General features: G+C 43.5%; 1 long non-coding RNA gene across 1 annotated transcript in view; it reads left to right on the top strand.

Moving 5' to 3' along the window:
* LOC103675794 overlaps window positions 1–13,853 on the top strand; it is a 29,228-nt gene extending 15,375 nt beyond the window's left edge. Inside the window, exons 3-4 of the long non-coding RNA XR_571910.2 lie at window positions 7,154–7,251; window positions 12,017–13,853. This is a non-coding gene — a long non-coding RNA (uncharacterized LOC103675794). The remainder of the gene's footprint in view (window positions 1–7,153; window positions 7,252–12,016) is intronic.
* The last annotated feature ends 5,679 nt before the right edge of the window (window positions 13,854–19,532 follow it).

The following is a 19,532-nucleotide window of genomic DNA, read 5'->3' on the forward strand; positions in this document are numbered from 1 at the left end:
TATTCCAGTTACTGATATAGCTTGGAGAATTTTCCACGTTAAAATATGACACATCACTTCACGTTTGTTTTAAACTGTTTTATGAACCAATCTGCTTTCTTATTTTAAAGATTCATTTATTTATTTCGAGAGAGAGAGAGCATGTGCGAGGGCTCGTGCATACATGAACAGGGAGAGGGGCAGAGGGAGAGGGAATCCTAAGCAGACTCCATACCAAGCATGGAGCTGGAGGCAGGGCTCAATATCATGACCCTGAGATCACAACCTGAGCAAACAAAGAGTCGGTTGCTAACCTGACTGCACCATCCAAGTGCCCATAACCAGTCTGCTTTTGGTGGTCCTTTAGGTTGTTTTGAACCCCACCGCACCCCCCCTTTTTTTTTTTTTTTGGCCGTTACAGGGACTCCTGCTGTGATTAGCCTTGTTCCCATCATTGTTCACATCCACATTCAGCTGGTGTACTTTTGCAAGGGGTTCTTAGAAATATATTTAGGGGTGCCTGGATGGCTCAGTCGGTTGAGTGACTGACTCTTGGTTTTGGCTCAGGTCATGGTCTTATGGGTTGTGGGATCAGCCCTGTGTCAGCCTCCCTGCTCAGTGGGGAGTCTGCTTAAAGGATTCTCTCCCTCTGCCCTTCTTCCCACTCTCTCTCTCTCAAAATGAGTAAATAAATCTTTAAAAATATATATATATTTAAAATTTTGATCCATTTTCCAAATTTTTTCAAAAAGAGTTACTCAAATTTATATTCTCAAGAACAGTATAACATCTTTTTCTACACCCTAACCAATTACTAAGTTTTATACATTTTTTTCACTTTGCAAATCTGATAAGTAAAAATGATATCTCAGTTTTGTTTAATTTGTACTTCTGTAAAATTGAGTGAGGTTCTTTTTATGTTTTTGGCCACTTGCTTTTATTTTTTTGTTAACAGTCTATTCATATAGTTTGCCTATTCATCTTTTTCCTGACTCCTTTCTCTACCACATGTGAGAAATTGTTTTCTTTTAGTTCTGCCATTTGTCTTCTCATTTTGTTTATGGAGTTTTTTTCACCTTAAATTTTCATTGTTATCTGATTGGATTTATCAATCTTTTCCTTTATGCCTTTTCAGCAGAGGGGTAGTTGGATATTTTCCAGGTGTTTTCACTATAGAATTGGAAAGCAAAAAGTTCACAGAAGAAATTTGAAAAATGTAGAAAAGGTGATAGAAAAAACAAGCTTTGATATTCCTACTACTGAGAAAAAAAATCTATTTTATTGTGTCTAGTTTTTTATGTGATTTTCCTTGATGATAATAAGTGAATTAGAGGCAGACTTCTCAGGTTGCCAAGGAATGTGGCAGAATAATATTTTTGAAGTATTAATGTATTTTAAATAGATTTTGTACATTAATAAATTTAATTTAAAGTAACTACTATATGTTAAAGATCAGTGCTTTTTGTCCCTACTCTGTCCCTACATTGAGCCAACATTTTTCTTGTTCACTCTGTTGATAAAGACCCCATGGGCTGGAAATGAGGGAGAAGAGGGGAAACACTGCTGTGTATCTCTAAGGGGCAGCCTGGCACTGGGCCCTTTCTGGGTTGATGGGAATGGGTGGCTCAAGGGCTGACAGGGTCTGCCTTGTCTTCCTGTGGGTTCCAGGAAAGTAGTGGAGGTCTGAGATTATCTCACCCTTTGTGCTAGTGTTTGTGTTGGGAAGAAGACATTTCAGCATAGCAGTCAGTCCTGAGTCTCCCATAGCTTGGAGTGGCTAGAAGTACATCCATGCTTATCTGAGACAGGGACAGGAATACCTCAGAAAGGCCTGGCAGATTAGAAGATGCTGTGAATTGGGAAGAGGGGCTCAAGAGCAGATGTCAGCACTGTCCTTATATCGAAGGCCAGATGGGAGCTCAGTTGTCTCCATGGATGCCAGTGGGGAGAGACGCTGACAATTGGTGACTCTTAGGAATAAGCACATGGCAGAGGATGCCAGCATGGACAGATGACAACCGAAGACCAGATGAGCCCCCTCTATGTCCAGATGTTCTATCAAACTCCCCCCAACTCCTGGGGGCAAAGGTGGGTAGGAGGAAAACCCTGAATGGACTGAGATGACTTGGAATTGACTTGTTTCTAGTTCTGCCATCAAATGGAATGGGGGCTTAAGATAGAAATTAGAGTCAGTTATGGAAAATATAAGTTTTTACATTTTTGCATACCTGAGTTTTTATGACCACTACATAGTTAAGGCTGAATTGAGGCACTAGAAATGACCTTTGATAAAAGCATGACTAGAAATGTTTTCCATCTGGGGGCTGGGGGAAAAGCCTCAACCTGAAAGGATTCTAGACTGTAGAAAAATTTGTGGACAGAAGAAGAGTGGTGGGATTATTTCTCTTTGTTATATAGATGGGAATTTTGGTGATACTTGCGGTTGACAGAAAAATGTAGTAGAAAGACAATATGTCACCCAACAGACTTCATCTTGATGCTCTAGAAAGCATGGCTCTGTAGTTTGCATTCAAGATTCTTAGAACTAAAATGAATCTACAGGAGGAAACAGGTATCTGTGAATGTCTAGTGTTCCGGTATTTCCCACCTCTGCTCAGAGATCCAGATAACTAAGCTCAACAATGTGTAAAGTTTAGAAGGAAGAAGGAGTGACCATATTCTTATACCAAAATAAATGTATTCATTAAAACTAGATCTTCTCAACCCTGGCTACTTATTAGAACAATCTGAAGATCTTTTTAAAATGCCGAGCCTAGGGTTTGCCCCCTCCGAGGTTCTAGTTTTAATCCGTCTGAATTCATTTGCAATTGTGGGATACTGGAGAACCAGAGAGGACAGGAAACTTTGCATTGGTGAGCACTAGCGACTTGGATCCTCCTCCGGAAAATACGGCTAGTTGTCCCCTTACACTAGTAAGAGATCTTTCATCTTGTAGTTATGGTCACCTAAAATAAACGCTGTATTTCACAGTGCTTTTTACATCAAGGTTTGGCCATTTGATTAAGTTATCCTGCCTCCTCTTGCCTTTTCAATGAGAGTTGAAGATGTTTTGGGCTATGAGTAGCAGAGAAACCAGCTCATGGTGGTTTAATGAAAGGATTCATTTTTCTCCTATAACAATGAGTTTGGAGGTTGGCAGTCCAGACCTGAAGAAGCAGCTCCAAGACGTCATCAAGTCCAGATTCTTCCTATATTTGCACTCTACCATTCTTAGTATAGTGGCTTCTCACATAGTGGTAGATGGCACAATGGCCGTTACATCTTCCAGTTCACTTTTATGTTTATGGCAGGAAGAAGGTGGGAGGGATGGCTCCAGCTTCATCTATCCTTTGTCTTACTAAGAGAAGCAACCTCTTTCACAGAATTCCTCCTAGCAGACTTCCATATTTATCCCACTGGCTAGAACCATGACCTATGGCCACCCCCAGGAACAGAAGAGGTTGCTAAGGAGTATTTATGTTTTCTAGCTTCTACACTAAGAGGGAGAAGGTGGATGGAATGGACGTTGGATGGGCCAACCAACAATGTCCATCATATTGTCCTACTCTATGCATTCAATCATCATTTCTGCTCATTTTACCCCATAGAGTCACTCTTGAATCTCCATGGCCACTTCCCTAATTCAAAACCACCTCATCTTTTGCCTCCACTTTGGAAAAAATCTCCAAAATGGTCTCTATTTGCAAGCTGCTTTTGCTGTAGTATTTGAGAATATTCCATTCTGCTCTAAAAGACAAAACAAACGGATAGTAGGATATAACTCTTAAGAAGCACAAAGCATTAGTAGTAAGTAAACAAAGAGCTTATGAGATGTAGCCAAACCTCATCGGGTGTGTTATGCATAGAGAATGATTAAACAAGTAGCATGTGAGACGTAGGTAGAATTCATGAGCTGTGTTAAAAATAGACAGTAAATTACTAATCTATGAGACAGGCAGAGGATACATGGAGTAAATAGCAAATCTGATATAACAAGCAAGAGAGTTGCTTGTGGACAGAGGGATGATTGTGTTTTCACTGGGCTGACACAGATATGTCGCCCCTCCTCAGTCACCTGAAAGCGACAGTACAATTGTGACTTGCCTAAGAATTGCAATAAAACTGTGGCTGTGCACAGGCCATGTGGACTGCCACAGCTCTGGCCACATGTACTTGCCTGTGCCCCATCAGCACAGCAAGCATGTCCTAAGTCTCTGGTACCTTCCCTCTGTGGGCCCCTTGCTCAAAGCTCAAGTGTGGTCCTCACCACCACCCCATCAGTGGGGGACACTGATGTGATGGGGGCGGGTGAACACGACTCAAGCACCATGGTCCTTTCACCTCCTTGCACCGTAGCCTGTGTTGACTACTCCATTGGCAGCCCCGTGTTCTCACCATGGGTTTGTTTGTTTATTTATTTCACCAGGGTTTTAGATTGATCTAATTAACAATGTGGTTTGAGCCTTTTAATTTGCGCTGTGAGCGTTTCTGTTCTGTGGGAGAGCTTTGCTTCTGGCCTGGTGCTCCTGGTTGCATACCTGGGGGCTACATGGTATCAAGGTCATCTCCCACACAGCACTATTCCTCTGTGTTTGTCCACTCCAATCCATCCTCCCCATACCGCCCTAATCTGTTAAAATTGCCAGTCTGATCAGGGTTAACTCGCCCCAGCCTTGCAGCTTCGCACCACAGCCAACACGGAACCATCCCTCTTTAGCAGCATACTGAAAGAGTGGGCTTCCTGAGAAGTGGAATGTGAGTTGCAGGTTAGCACGCAGGAAGTATATTAGGGGGCGCTCTTGGGAGCCTTTATGTTTGACCCACCCTGCAGCATCCACAAGTTTTTCTATGTGGGTGGCTCCTGGGGAAGCAGGTATGCCCTTGTGTGAGTGACAGCTATTCAGTGAATCCCTCAGTCCCAGAGCGGGGGAGGGGGAGGTGTCTGGAAAGCACGACACCATCCTGTAAGACTTTACATGGCTGGTCAGTGCCTATTTCTCCGTCTTTCTCTTGCTGTTTCTTCCATTAAATGCAGAGCCACTAAGATCTAGGTGCATTTCTTTCTTCCTCTATGCCTTGCTGCTTTGCTGCTTCCGCTCAGCATGTCCTCTTTCCTCTGCTTCCACCTCTACTGCCAATCCAGACACCTTCTCAGATCACACCTGTCACCCAAACCACACCCATTCCACCTGCAGGTTAGGCTGGCCCTGTTCCACTCCCCTCTCTTGGTCTGCAGGTTCCCTGCGGCTCCCATGGGGTTTGGCTGTGGGAAGAATGGGGCTGACATCCTGCAGGAGGCACAGGTGATGAGTGCTTGGACAGGAGGGATAAAGGCAAATCATGCCCCACATTCTAAGGTATTTCTCTCGCTGAACATCCCCCCTTCCCTCTACCCTCCCCAGCCACCCCAACTCCAGTAAGAAGAAACCTGGATTCATTTTGTAACAGAAGACTGCACACTGTAGCTCTAAATTGTGCTTTAAAATGTTAATGGTAGGCTAAATCGAAAAACACATAGGGAGCATTTTGAAGATGCCCTGCAGCTGGTTTTGTTTTATGCTAGAGCAATTCTGCTGCCTGGTTGCTTCCTGCTGAAAGCACAGAGGATGTGCTGAAATGCTGCCACTGTAAACAAAACCAGATCAGGCAGACGCCTCTCTCCCGTTCCGACAGACCTACCTTACAAGTTGTTGGCAGCAATGCTGTTTGACAGGCACAGTGCTAGGAAGCAAATGGCTTCCGAAATAAGAACTGAAAGGGAGGGCTTCCTCAACACCAGCTTGAAAAATGTTAGCACTAGAAGGAACTCTAGAAATCATGTAGTCCAGGGGCACCTGGGTGGCTCAGTGGGTTGGGCGTCTGCCTTTACCTCAGGTCATGATCCCAGGGTCCTGGGATGGAGCCCCAGGTGGCACGCCGGTGGGGAGTGGGAGTGGGGGGGGGCAGGGGTGTCCGCTTCTCCCCCTGCCCCTTCCCCCTGCTTGCGCATGTGCTCTCTCCTTCTGTCTCTAATAAATATAATCTTTAAAAAAAATCATATAGTCCAGCTGCCATAATTTATAACTGAGGAAACTGAGGGTCCAGGAAGACTAAGGTAATTTATCTTAAGGCACCCAGCTTATGAGTGGCAGCCTGAACTAAAACCCAGGTTTCTTGGCTCCTAGTCTAATCTTTATTCTGCGGCATTATATTCAAGTTCATTACATTCATGTTTTTATTTTTGCCATTGTGCATTTCAGAAGATCATGTGTAATTCCCATGATCAAAGTAGCTATAATACCTAACTATATATGGAGCAGTTATGGCTTCTGTCACTGGGAGGAACAGCTAACAAATTCACTAATTGGACTTTTGTGTTTGTTTCTCTCCTCAAGGCTAATTACTTGTGTAATGAAGGCATTTTGCCTTGATCATAAATGCAATCACATAAAATATTTGATGAATCTTGACTTTGTGCTGTGAGGACCCAACATATGTATGAAGTATTTTCATTAAAACTTATGAAAACTAAACAACTAATTAGCTGTGAGATGTTTAAAGTTTAAACAGGAGCAAATTAATAAATTTGAGGATTATTCTGTTTTGTATATTAGCTCACATATGCATGAAAAACCATAAAGTTGAATTACTTCTGGAAATCATGATTTACTATTTCCTTATGATTTTCTTTGTGAAGCCTCCAACATGCCACTGAGTTAAAGAAATTTGTTTGGCATTTAATGCTGCTTTGTGTTCTGACGACACCTTTTCCTCCCCGCAGCTCAAAGTACTTAATACACATCAACTCAGTAATCCTCACCACAGTACAGCCAGAGACAGTAAATGGCAAATATAATCCTCTTGATGCAGAAGGGCGAGAGTCTCTTTGGAAAATCCAGTGTATGACTGACTCACATGCTAAAATCATTGTCAGAGCGTTTGTGCACTGGTTGGAAACTGCTGTCCAAATTATATGTGGCTAGTTATTTGCCTCTGGCCTCTTTTCAATTGAGAAAAGAGAAAATAAGAACAATATATACCACTGAGTTTAAAAACACCAAATTGCAAACTACATGGATTAACATAGGCTTCAAATTTTTTTTAGGATGTCCTCGGCTATAGTTAAAAGAAAAGCAGAACGATCGAATGTATGGAATAAGTAAACCAATAATAATAATGGTGAATGTCATTTCAGGTGCAGAGCTAAGTACTCTACATGTGCTTCTCTAATGCCCACAACAGCCCTGCAAGACAGGCATCCTCAGTCCTGCTTTACAGTCGAGGAAGGCGCAGGTATGAGAACTGAAGGCAGCCCATCCAGGGGGACAGCGCTACTTAGGGGGATGCTAGGCCAGACTCACTATTCAGAAACATTTCTTCCCCCTTTTCCAGTTTCCTGCCCTGCATACCCTTCTCTTTATTCATTCAACAAATACTTATTAAGCACACACTATGCCTCATGGGCACCGGGCACAGAGTGTATAGTTGTGGTCAGAGTTCCTGCCCTCCCGGAACTTGCCTCCTAGCCTGGACTGTATTTTGCCAAGGAAGTGGTAAGAAACAAACAGAATAAAGGTGGGCGTGAGGTGGTACACTTGGGTGAAGAGAAGGAACAGCACAAATAATAGTTGGAGACTGTCTAACCAAATATTGATTTCAGAGTTGGAAAGTGTTATACTTTTCACTTCTTCTCTTCCGTGATTTTATTTTGGTCATTTTGGTATAAACCCGGCAACAAGGCCCTTCTTGTAGAATATAAAGCTAGTATACTTTGAAACAAAAAGGCATGGCTGTTAGCCAGTCTAGCTTAACGTGGAATCTTGGAGAGTGTTCAGGGTTTAGGTGAAATATTCCAAGCCACAGAATGGCAGAGCTGAAGCAGAAACCTAACAAGTGTGTCCAACATGTTCCACGTTTCACACACACAGTCCAGGACCCACTTTCTTTGTTAGCTGACAGCATCTCCCTCATCCTCTACCTCATGTCCTTGTAGGTTGAATCGTCTCCTTCAAAAACTCATGTCCACCCATCACAACTCTCTGCAACCTTCTGTCAGTTCTCTCAGAGTCATTCTCTTCCGTGTTCGATCACACTTCACAACGCTTTAGCACCTGCCCTGTTACCCCACCCTCCCCCTATGCCTCCAGCAGGTAACTGTAGCTTTTGGTATCTGGTAACATCCACAGTGGACTACATCCCTCTCTGTCTCTTCCCAGGCCAGCCAACTGGGGGCCCAAAATGGCCACCTCTAAAACTGTCTTCCAATGTGTCTTCCCACAAGCTTGTAAATATTGCCCACGGACCTCCCTTCCCTTTTCGGGAGTAGTTTGACATATGAAAAATCATTATGAGTGGGAGTTTGTGGGTTTACCCAGCCCCCCTATAGCATAATGGCATCTCTTGCGGGAAGGGAAGTTCACACTACACCTTGTCTGGTATTATTAGAGAAAGCCAGGCCACATGGAATAGACTCTGTTCAACAGAGGAAAAGATTCACTCACCTCTATTCCTTAATTAATTCTGGCACCAATTCCTAACCTTCTCCAGGGAAAAAATCTCCTCACTAGCAGAGCGTAATGGGATGCTAGCAGGAAATTTACCATCCCTCCATGTGCACGCAACTCCGCTTTCAACTGAAGCTCCTTTTTCTTAGGAAAGAACACGGTCTTTGTTCTCTGGGCTGGATTGTTTTATTGTTTCTGTTATACATGTATTTGGGCCTGGAGATTATAAGTAAGATTCTGGTCTAGACAACAGGGACAGGAAATAAAATTAGGGATGTCTCATGATGCCAGGAACACAATTGTTGTAAGGATAAGTAGGTTGAGCAGTAATTAATCAATGAAAGGATTATGTTCTTAAGGAGAAGGGCAGAGGGCAATTTTGAGGTATGGGAGGACAGGGAAGAACTTGTTTGCAGGAAAAAAATATATAAGGCCTGATTCCTGATTTGGGAATTCCTGGGAATTTTGAGGTATAGGTGGGCAGGAAAAAAAAGAGAGACTATAAGACCGGATTCCTGATTTGGTGGTACTTAAAGTGTGGTTATTGGCACGCAAGCATTAGCAAAGTCCTCTGGTACTTTGTTGGAATTTCAAATTCAGGTTCCACCTTGAACCTATTGAATCAGAAACTGGGAGTGCATCCTTAAAGTAAATCTGTACTTTAGCAAATCCCACAGGTGATTCTGATGCATGCTGAAGTTTAAGAACCCCGGGGTTAAACCTCCTCTGTAGGAAGAATATTTAATTCAGGACACCTGGAGTAGGAGAACATTGGGGCAAAGAAATCAAGGGTCAATTTTGTTCCGTGTGGGGAAACCCATCCCACCCAGGTCTCTGGGACAAGGCTGGGGAAAACCCAGGAGCAGAGCCCCAGGCGCCCCTGCTGGTTCCTTTAGAATTCAAAGGAGGGCTTCAGAGCTGAACTGCCAAGAACTTTGTAGCCGACTAATTAGTCCCTAGGAATTTCCTGTAAGGGTTTGAAGGGCTGGGTTGGAAACTCACAACCAATTGCTCTGGTGAAGTGAGAAAAAAGGACCAACCACGCTGCTGAAGTACCACAAAAGCCCTTCCTCCCCAAGAGGGACTGAAGGCAGGCTTGTTTCTGTGTAGTAGGCTGTGAAAAGCCATTCCTTTGCTCTGATGGGAACTGGGCTCAAGGGAGTTTCCCTTCCAGCAAGATGCTGAGAATAAACCAAATGCCGGCCAAATCTCAAGCCAGGGTCACAGGCCAGTCAGCCTGCCTGCTTGCCTGCCAGCCTGCCCGCTTTTCTTTCTATCTACCCCTTCCTTCTTGCCTATGTTTTTTTCCTTCAGTGTGGCCAGAGGCTTTCATTGAGAGGTCATTCTGTGTTGACCGTGGGGGGACCAGCGCTGGACACAGGATCTGAAGCTGGAACCCATCACTGTAACCTGAATTAGGCCTGAATTAGACATTCACTAATGGCTCTTCCAGTTCTGATCTTTTTCTGCTGAAATGTTTCTCATGGTCCAGAAGCTTCCTCCCAGTGAGAAATGTGGCTAGAGTTCTAAGACCTCTCCTACACCTTCACAAAACTCATTGGTCCAGTCACTGCTTTCTGTCAGATGTCACACTTCAGCAAGATCAGCTTCTCACGACTGTCTCCAACTGGAGATCAGTGGTTTACATTTCGTCCCTAGGTCCCTTCAGTCATGTATGCGTCTGTGCATTCACCAAATGCTTACTGAGCTTTGACTTCATACAATGCGCGAACCCTTCACTCTGGGTGAGGAGAGCAGGGCTGTGCGTCTTCTCACTTCACCTTTGCTTTGTGGTTCCTCTGCCCTCTGCCTACAACTACCATCTCCTCGGCCAGCTGGTAAGCTGCTCACTTAACCTTCATCGTTAAGTTAAAATGCCATCTCCTCTTTCCGGCCTTCTCTGATCACCCCATGATCCCAAGCGTATGGATTATTTTCCCCTTTGAGCCTCCATTCTATCTGTCTGTCTATCCATCTGACACATATCTATTTCAAATACCATTAGACTTTATTCTATATACACATTTCCCCCTCACCCAGATAGGCTGTGAAGTCTGTAAAGGCAGGAATCACGTTGCATTGGTGGTGGTACCCCCATGCCTAGCCCATGCTCTGTATGCAGGCGCCTTCAGTAATGCCATACGTGCACTGAAGTGCACTAAATAGTTATGCCTATATACTGTTTTTCAACATAAAGAAAAGTCTATTTCTTCTAAGTTGGCCATAGGCATTTATTTTTAACCAGAGTAGTTTTCTTCGAAGTGGACAATAAAGAGGTGACTATACTGTTTCATAGTTGTCAAAGAAAAACTGGAGCTGGAAAGTAGGTAAAGCAGTAAAAACAGATCGTATTCAGGACTACTGCGGTGGGGGAAAAGAGACCTAAGGGTAGAACTGGGCTCAATTCTGAATACAGCTTGAGCGAGTGGGAACCTGCAGCCAAGGAGCAGGGAGGAGGGTCAGTGGATGGAAAGTCACTAAGGGGAAACATCAGGGCTAATGGGAATCCTGGCTAACCCGACCTGACAGGATCTTTGCTGAAGACAGGCCAGGGTGACCAGATATCCCCTGGAGGACAGTGGGCAATGAGGACCCTGCTTAGATATTGAAGGTGATCAGATATGGAGAATGGGGCCTCTTGTAAAACAGACTGAGCAGGGTTCTTGCTAAAACTAGATTTTACAAGGAAGTGTAGAGATGAGCCTAGGAGAAGGTCCAGGAGCCCGATTATGATTTAAGTTTGGTCAGGCAAAAAAACTTTTCACAAGTTAGGGGGAAAAGACCATAATAAACTCTGAAAAAGAATCCAAGGGAGTTTGGAGTATCATCCTCAAAAGAAATATGTGCTTTCGGCCAATAAAAATGCACAGTAAGTTATTTATGGGATTACTTTCACGTGTGTGGTAATACAGATGGTAAATTCTGTGGGTGGGGGCATAGATAAAAATGTCTTTGGGCCCATGAAGTTTTTGTTATTATGGACAAAGTCAGTGCATGTGCAATTCTAAAATCTGACTAAAGTCTTTGTGTTCCCTGGGGCTCCGTTAATGGGATGTGTTGGCAGAGAAAAGTGAAACCCAGGAAGAGAAGTTAACATTATTTATTCTCCACAAGTAGAAGTTAGAGTCTCACATTAAAAACCGCTAATCTCTAAGCTGTGAACTAGTCCATAGTTTGACTTTCTACATGGTTACAGCAACTTTAAAACCTGCTAATGGAGGATATAAACCAAGCTCACCACTGCATTAAGGTGTACGTGTAGAAAAGAGTTATTTACATGCTTCTAAAGCACTGTCAGGCCAGAAAAAGCACATGAAAAGCCTCACAATGAATCGGTGCCTGTCAGAGCCTTTGAAAATGTTAAGTACCATACAAGTGCCCAGCAGGGCTCCTGCCACCATTGTTTTATTGTCCTACCAAATAACTATGGCAATATCATGCCCTTCCCTCACTGAGTTTAACATATCATTTGCATTTACAGTGTAAAGTTGTTATTAAAGGCAGGGTATTTTTGAAAGTGCAAATGTTGTATCTTCTGTCTCCCTCTCTTGCAGCGGCACAGCATTTAAGAACCTGCTGCCTGGCCACCTGTTCATGTTCAGTGCTGTGAGAACCACGTTCCTGTCATCAGCAAATTTCTTTTTTCGGTTGTAATATCATTTCAACCTCATCTCGGATGGTGGTGCTCAGAAAGAGCAGAGAGCTGGGCACCAACATCCAGGAAACGGGCGGCGCATCCCCACCCCAAGATCATGCAAGTTCTTCCTGTTGATGAAAACATCTCTAGGGAAGGACAACTTCTGGCTCTCAGCTTTAGGGCATGAGGCTTTCAGTTTGCCCGTTTTAACATGCGTGTGGTCAAAGCTCTGGGGCTCTCCCCTGGATCACAAATAGCCATTGCGTCAAGCAAACTCCTAGGCGGCTGGTTAGCTTGGAGCATCCTAAATGAAGACATGGGGTATTTCCTGCAGAAGATCCTTTCTACCCACCTGCAGTCAATTCCAGCAGTGCTTTCAACTACACGAAGGATGGTGAGAAAGATAAAATGGTTTGTTTCATTGCCAAATGATTCATTTGGGGTGACGGGGAGACCCTGTGCAATGGTCTTGGGTTTATTGCAGAAAAAGAAAAAGCTGGTGAAAAACTAGAATCCAGGACACAAACTACAAAAGATAGACCAGAGGGTCTCCTGTTCTTGAGGTCTAATCTATGCACATCTCTGCCATTAGCAGGAGGAAAGGACTAGAAAAAGAGAGAGAGGAAGGGAAGGAAAAAGTGAAGCGGATAAGAACTGGACAAAGTCAGACACTTCTGCACTGGCCTGGATATTAATCTCACTTAATATTCAGGGCTCTAACAAATGCTGAAGACCAGTGATTAAATGCAACAAGAATCTCGAGTCTAGCACTCCGAAGAGGGAAGAAAGGGATAGGGAAATGAATCTAATCAACATTTACTCCTCCGCCATGCTGGGCTATCACGGAAAGGTCCTGGTCCTGTGAAGCCTCCGAGGCCACCATGAAGGAGACATGGGGCTTTCAGCCACCAGGATTATGATACTGGATTAAAGGAGGGGAGATAAGGGTGTTCCCGGACAAGGAAGCAGAGAACTACTCTGGGGCAAAGGACTTGGTCAGGGTCATGGGAACTTAGAAATTTTAAGTTTAAGTGAATCAAGTCTTTAATGACCAGACTAACACCCATGCTGTTTGTAAACCATTCAAGAAGAGGGAAGAGAGAAGTGTAGAAGAGAGAAGCAAAGCCTCCCAATTATTTTATAAGTATAAACACTGATGACAAAATCTATCAATGATAGCACAACAAAAAGATATATGAATACAAGCATCTGAGATGAAATGTTTGCAACCAGAATCCAGCGGAACTTTACAAGATAGACTGGGGCACCTGGTTGGCTCAGTTGGTGGAGTGTGCAACTCTTGATGTTAGGGTTGTGAGTTCGAGCCCCATGTTGGGTGTAGAGATGGCTTAAATAAATAAAACTTAGAAAAAAAAAAAAAGAACAGACTTCATTTTGGGAAGGCAAAAGTAGTTCTACCCTAGGATATCTAGTAATATAATTCCCCATATTTCTCAGAGGAGTAAAAGCATTTAGTCATTTCCACTGGTGCTAAAAAAAAGAATTTGTAACATATATTTGTAACATGCGTTCATTATTTTCTAAAGTGTCCTTAATAAAATAGGAATACAGTCTTAATATGTTTAAGATATATATGTATATATAAAGCCAGCATCATGCTTAATGGTGAGACGAAATTCCCATTAAATTCGGGAATGAGACAAAGATACTAAGTACTCTTAGTTAACACTGTCCTATGTAAATATTAATTATGCAAAGACAAAAAAAAAAGAAATAAAGGAGTAAAATAACAATTAGTCACAGAAGATTTGATTCTACATTTAGAAATTCCATGACAATGAGTTGATGTGTCATTAGAGAAAAGAAAATTCGGTAAACTGGGTATTACAAATGTAATGAGAAAATTAATAGCTTTCTATATACAAACAGCTACTAGCCAAAAATATAACTTTAAAATCCCATTTACAGTAACAGTCAACACCAACTATTAGGAAATGATCTGACAAGGAATGGATAGGTATGGATGGACTCACACATCTCGTACACTCTGAAAACTGCTTTTAGGTTTTAAAATTTTCAATCTATAATAAAGCCTGGCTGCCAGCAGAGTTTTTGTACCCATTAAAGTGGAAATGAGCTAGGCTGGCTTGTCTCCACAACATTTTAGAAGGGAAGGGGCACTGTACCGGGAGTCCAGACCCCAGAGGCCTGACTTGCTCACTGACTGACTGTGTGACCTGAATGAATAACAACTTTTCTGGATCTTGGTATCCTCAGAGTCTAAGAAAAAGAGTGGGCGCGTGTTTTGAATCGAATGTTGTAAACTGGAGCTCACAGATGTGTTTTATTTGACCTGCTTGAAATTACTTTGGGATAGCAGTCAAAATTGGGGTGTTTCACATAAAAATCTGCATCTTCAGCTTCCTTTGGGAAATTGCATGATGTGACATAACAGGGCTGGTCCTCGCATTGCAAGGATTCGCTATGGCTGTGGAGGCCATTGCCCCTTCTCCAGAGCCTGGCCCGTTTCCCAGACCCCCCCCACCCCCACCATGGAGCCACTGGCCTGATGATTTACCTGGTTGGCTGACCCTGAAGGCATTGAGTTGCAGCCTGTGGTCGTTCTGCAATTCCTTCACTCTTACAATTTAATGATTTAATGATTCTAAAATTCGGCATAGCCGTCAGTCTAGAAAAATACTCCTTTTCCGTGTTACTGAAAGGCTGGGCATTTTGAGCTACTGTGGGTGCAGCCAGCTCTGTCCGATGCTTTTCTTTTTTCCTTCGCTTGTAGCAGACGATCCTTGGTTACCATGGTGATTACCATCCCTTAATGATACGCTGCTACCACACGGGAAATGTAATTTTTTTAAGCTCAGTGGAAAGCAGGGGGGAACAGTGGTGGGTATAAAAGCTTTCTCTCCCCCTCTGTCCCTAGGTGTTTCTCAGTCACCACAAAGGACAAGAGCGGGCTGCTGGTCAAAATCGCCAGACAATCCCACGTGAGAGCTGCTGTCAGGATTTAAATACCTTCCCTGGGTCCCAGTGCCCATGCGGGAACCCTGAGAAAGGCTATTTTCAACCTTTGAAAAGTGTTCTGCATCAAGTCTCAAGGGACTTAATTAAAATAATCAGTTTTCACAGCCAAGGCTTCTGACTCTAACCTCCCACACAAAATGAGCATCCCATGTGCAAAATGCTGTGCTCACACATTCTCAGAGCAAGAGAGAGCTCTAACCGCATACTCTCCTCCCGGTAGGGTTCCCACGGTCAGTGTCAGGCCCTTTCTGACTAGATCGGCCCTTTCTGACTAGATCGGGGGAAGTGAAAGCTATTCGATGGCCCTGCCTGAACCTTCCAGGCCTCACCCAGGGCTGTCAGGGTTTCCGTGTCCAGGGAGAAGGGAGAAGCATGGTAGTCGGCAAAACCTTCTAGTGTCCTGGGGCTCACTTCTTGAGATGCCACTCACAGGGGCAGCTTCGATCTGCTCAGGGATGGCCTAGCTCACCAGGGCTTTAAGTCTCTAACTCCCAAGCTCTATTTAAAAATCTTGGCCAGGGCGCCTGGGTAGCGCAGTCGTTAAAGCGTCTGCCTTCGGCTCAGGGCGTGATCCCGGCGTTCCGGGATCGAGTCCCACATCAGGCTCCTCTGCTGGGAGCCTGCTTCTTCCTCTCCCACTCCCCCTGCTTGTGTTCCCTCTCTCTCTGGCTGTCTCTGTCAAATAAATAAATAAAATCTTAAAAAAAAAAAAAATCTTGGCCAAATAGAAAGCTGGGTTAAAGAGGTTGCATTAAAAATATGCATATATTATTCATTTTATTGTTGGTAAGAACACTTAACATGAGCTCTACCCTCTTAACAGATTTCTAAGTGTACAATACAGTATTGCTACCTATAGATACAATGTTATAGAGCAGATCTCCAGGACCGAATTCATTCTGCATAGCTGAAACCTTACACCTGTGAAGTCCCCATTTCTCCTGTCACTGAGGTTGAATTTTAAAGAAATGAGTTAATAGACTAGAGTCTCCTCGGCAGGACTCACTCTCTCCTTTCCTTTTTCCTGCACCTTCAAATTTCTTTAAAAGAAGTAGCTGAGTAGAGATGTGACCAAGGAACTAGAATCGAGGTGATAGGTACACAGAGGTATCCACTGTACAATTATTTCAACTTTTCTACACATTTGGCATTTCCATAATAACTATCAGAAAATGAAGGACTGAAGCAGAGCTTACAAACCAGGGGCCCACAGGCCACATAAGGCTCCCAGAACATGGTTTATTTGGCCATCAAGGAATTGTTATTGAATCAGTTGCAAACATTTTAAAAAGCACTAAACTTCACATTAAAATCTGTATTTCTGGTTTGTTTAGAAATATCAGGAGATCAGATAACATCAGGCCCCACATTCTTGCATGGAAACATTTGCTGGCGCTGCAGTGGCTGTCCTCTTTCGGTAGGGCATGTCCTCTCCACTTGGACACAGACCTCCCTAGATAGACAGTCCTCACTTAGTTACTTGAATGGGCCAGCTTCTCAGTTGGTAATACCATTCAGAGCAGCCTCAAAAGGGGGACAAAGTAAAAAAAGGGGGCTTGACTCTATGTGAGGGTCTATGTGCCCACGTGTAGTTAGCAGGAAAATGCAGCCTTGCCCCTCTGTCTTTGTTCTGAGTGGTTGGGAGGCTAAGTCTCCTTCTGCCCCTTCTGCTCACAGCCTCTGGAGGTGATGCTCAGTGGACCCATGAGGCTAAGTGAGAAGAGCCCCATAAAGAGGTTGGGGGGTGGCTGTATCAAAAGGAAAGTCTTGAGATCAGCTGAGCAAGGCTGCGGTTCTTTGAGAATGTTGCCATCTGACTAAAGTGCCTCAGTTATTGCACTAAATAATCTCCTATCAGTTGCCATCATCGTTTATCATAAAGCTTCCCTGGTAGGTGTCAGGCCAAAAGGGCCGTGCAGAACTCAGGCGTCCTTGAGCCTAAATTTGATCTGTGCACATCACAATGGGAAAATTCTACCGCTTTTGTTTTTCTTTCTGGCATAAAGGAGGTTTGTGTGTTAAAATGCTTTCTCAGCAGGAAATGGTGTTTATTGCAGTGTTGTTTCCAAAAATTGATATTTTTCTCCTCTGCTTATGCCTTTTTCTTGTAGCGATCCACACTCAACACGATGCCTCCATTGGGGTGTGCTGCATCCCCAAGGTCTGCTCCTGGTTGGAGGTACTAGGGTGGGAGCCATGTCTAGCAAATCTGCTATCTTAATGGTCAGTCCACTGTGAGCACTGTAAGGAGCTTATTACATCGCTGTGGGTAAAGATGGTGAGGGTGAACTCAGGTCCCTTCTGCTTCTACCTCTTCCTCCAGTGTTTTCTATTGAGCTTGGAATACAATACTGTCTCCTTCCTTGGCTGGCTGTCCTTACGTGGTCTGACCCCTGCTTATCTTCCAGCCTCACATTCCATTCTTCCCTTCCCTCCCCACACTCCATCCACACTAGGTTCTTTCTTTTCTTTAATACCCAAAGCTTGTCCCCTCCAGGGCCATTACACTGATATTTCCTCACCCTGAACCACTGTGTCTCCAGCTCTCAGCCCCACTGACTCCTCATTCGGGCTGAGGGGCACATACTGGCTTCTCAGAGGCCTTTCCTGACCACCATCCTTTCCCCCTCATGCCCACGTGCTATTACATTATGTTGTCATTTTTTCATTGCAGTTATTATCTAAAATTATTTTTATTTGCTTGTTTAGTGTCTACCTCTTCCACCTCCATGTAAGCTCCGTAACAGCGAAGGACCCTGTCTCTTGTTACGATAGAATTTCCGCATAACCTCACGATTGGTGACATGAAAGGCAAGGTTGCCACCTAGTGTTTCGATGTGTAGATGTGTGGCACCAGCAATACCTTTTAAAAAAAAGTATGAGTCTAAACAAAGTCAAATTTCTACAACCTGCTACAACAAAGACAGAATTTACCAAGGGAGCATAATTCCCCCCCAAGTGTCTCTTAGGAGGCCCCCGAGGGATTCCCTGCCTTCTCATGGGTTTCTGCCAAAAGCAGACACTGACTTCGTTAGTACCGCAGAAATCCAAAGCAGCCAAGACAGACGTGTGGCGCAGTTTCACAAGGTGGCAAGCATATTCTCCAGACGTGTTTCCTCCAGTCCCACCTGCCTTCAATGTCAAGATATGCTGCTTACAAAATAAGTGAAGCCCACTTTAAAGAAAAGAGCAACCCATCATCTCAATTGTGTATTGCCCTGGTAACACAGGGAAGGATGCATCTTTAAGGTTCAGGACACATGAACCATTCAGAACCCTTAAGTGGTTGCAGCCAAGCATGGGACTTCTCCGCACTGAAAAATCTTGGTAGCCTCAGGCTGGGTGTTTTCCACTCCCAGCCATGCTGAAGACTGGCAAGACAAAGAAAGGGAAGCTGTGAAAAGTAGCTAGATGAGGGTGGTACCAGGGGAACCCATTTAATAAAGAGCCTCAGTTAGGCTCCTAAGGTATCACTCTGGGAAACTGGGTTATTAGAAATGATGGAAAATGGGTGGTGAGATGCGCCAGTGGATGGGAATAACCATGGCAACCAAACTATCCATTTTCTTATTATTTCACTTTCCTTGAGACTAAAAATAGATCAAGTGTAGGTCATTGTAAACAAGACCAGCAATGGTTTACATCTCCTGCTACAGCTTTTGCTGGCTTTTTTTTTGTGGGCTTGTAAGGAAAAGCCCTTCTAACATAAGAAAATTATCATATGCCTTTTGTTCTAACCATCTAGTCTTTGCTATATATATTACCTTATGCACATAGCATTCTATTTTTACTTTAGAATACATTTTCTAAGAGCAAGTAAGAAACCATTATGGAATTATAAATCTGAATTACAATGTGTTTTGGAAACCACTTGCTCAATGCAGAATTTTTTTTTCCATCCTAAGAGATCTAGGTTCTATTTAAATCTCTGCAGTGACAAGGAGCTTACTCCTTCATGATGTAGCAATTCTATTATTAAACAAATCCTTGGAAAGGCATTTCTCTGTTTCTGTTTATTCATGCACCTGATATTAATTTAGCACCTATGCTGTACCAAGCACTCTGCTGGGCACTCAGGTCTAGCGGTGGACAGAACAAGCCCCAACCCTGAATGTACGGAAGTTACAGTCTGCTTCCCTGTGACTTCCCTCTGCATATCTGCAACTAGAAACATTATAGAACAAGACAGTTATTTTTTCTTATCTGAGCATCCTCTAAAGTTTGTAGAGAACCTTTAGATTTTTTCTTACCAATGTAGCTTATGGAGTTAGTGAGGATTCCTCGGCTGCAAGAGGCAAAACAATGAACAAAGGCCCTGGCCAAAAAAAAAAAAAAAAAAAAAAAAAAAAAAAAAAGAAAAGAAAAGAAAAAAGAAAAGGATCCCTTTGCGGGAAATAGAATAGCTCAGAAAACTGAAGGGCGAGTGGAAGAAT

Source organism: Ursus maritimus, unplaced genomic scaffold, assembly GCF_017311325.1.
Source record: "Ursus maritimus isolate PB19 unplaced genomic scaffold, ASM1731132v1 scaffold_5, whole genome shotgun sequence".
In the NCBI taxonomy this organism is placed as follows: Eukaryota; Metazoa; Chordata; class Mammalia; order Carnivora; family Ursidae; genus Ursus; species Ursus maritimus.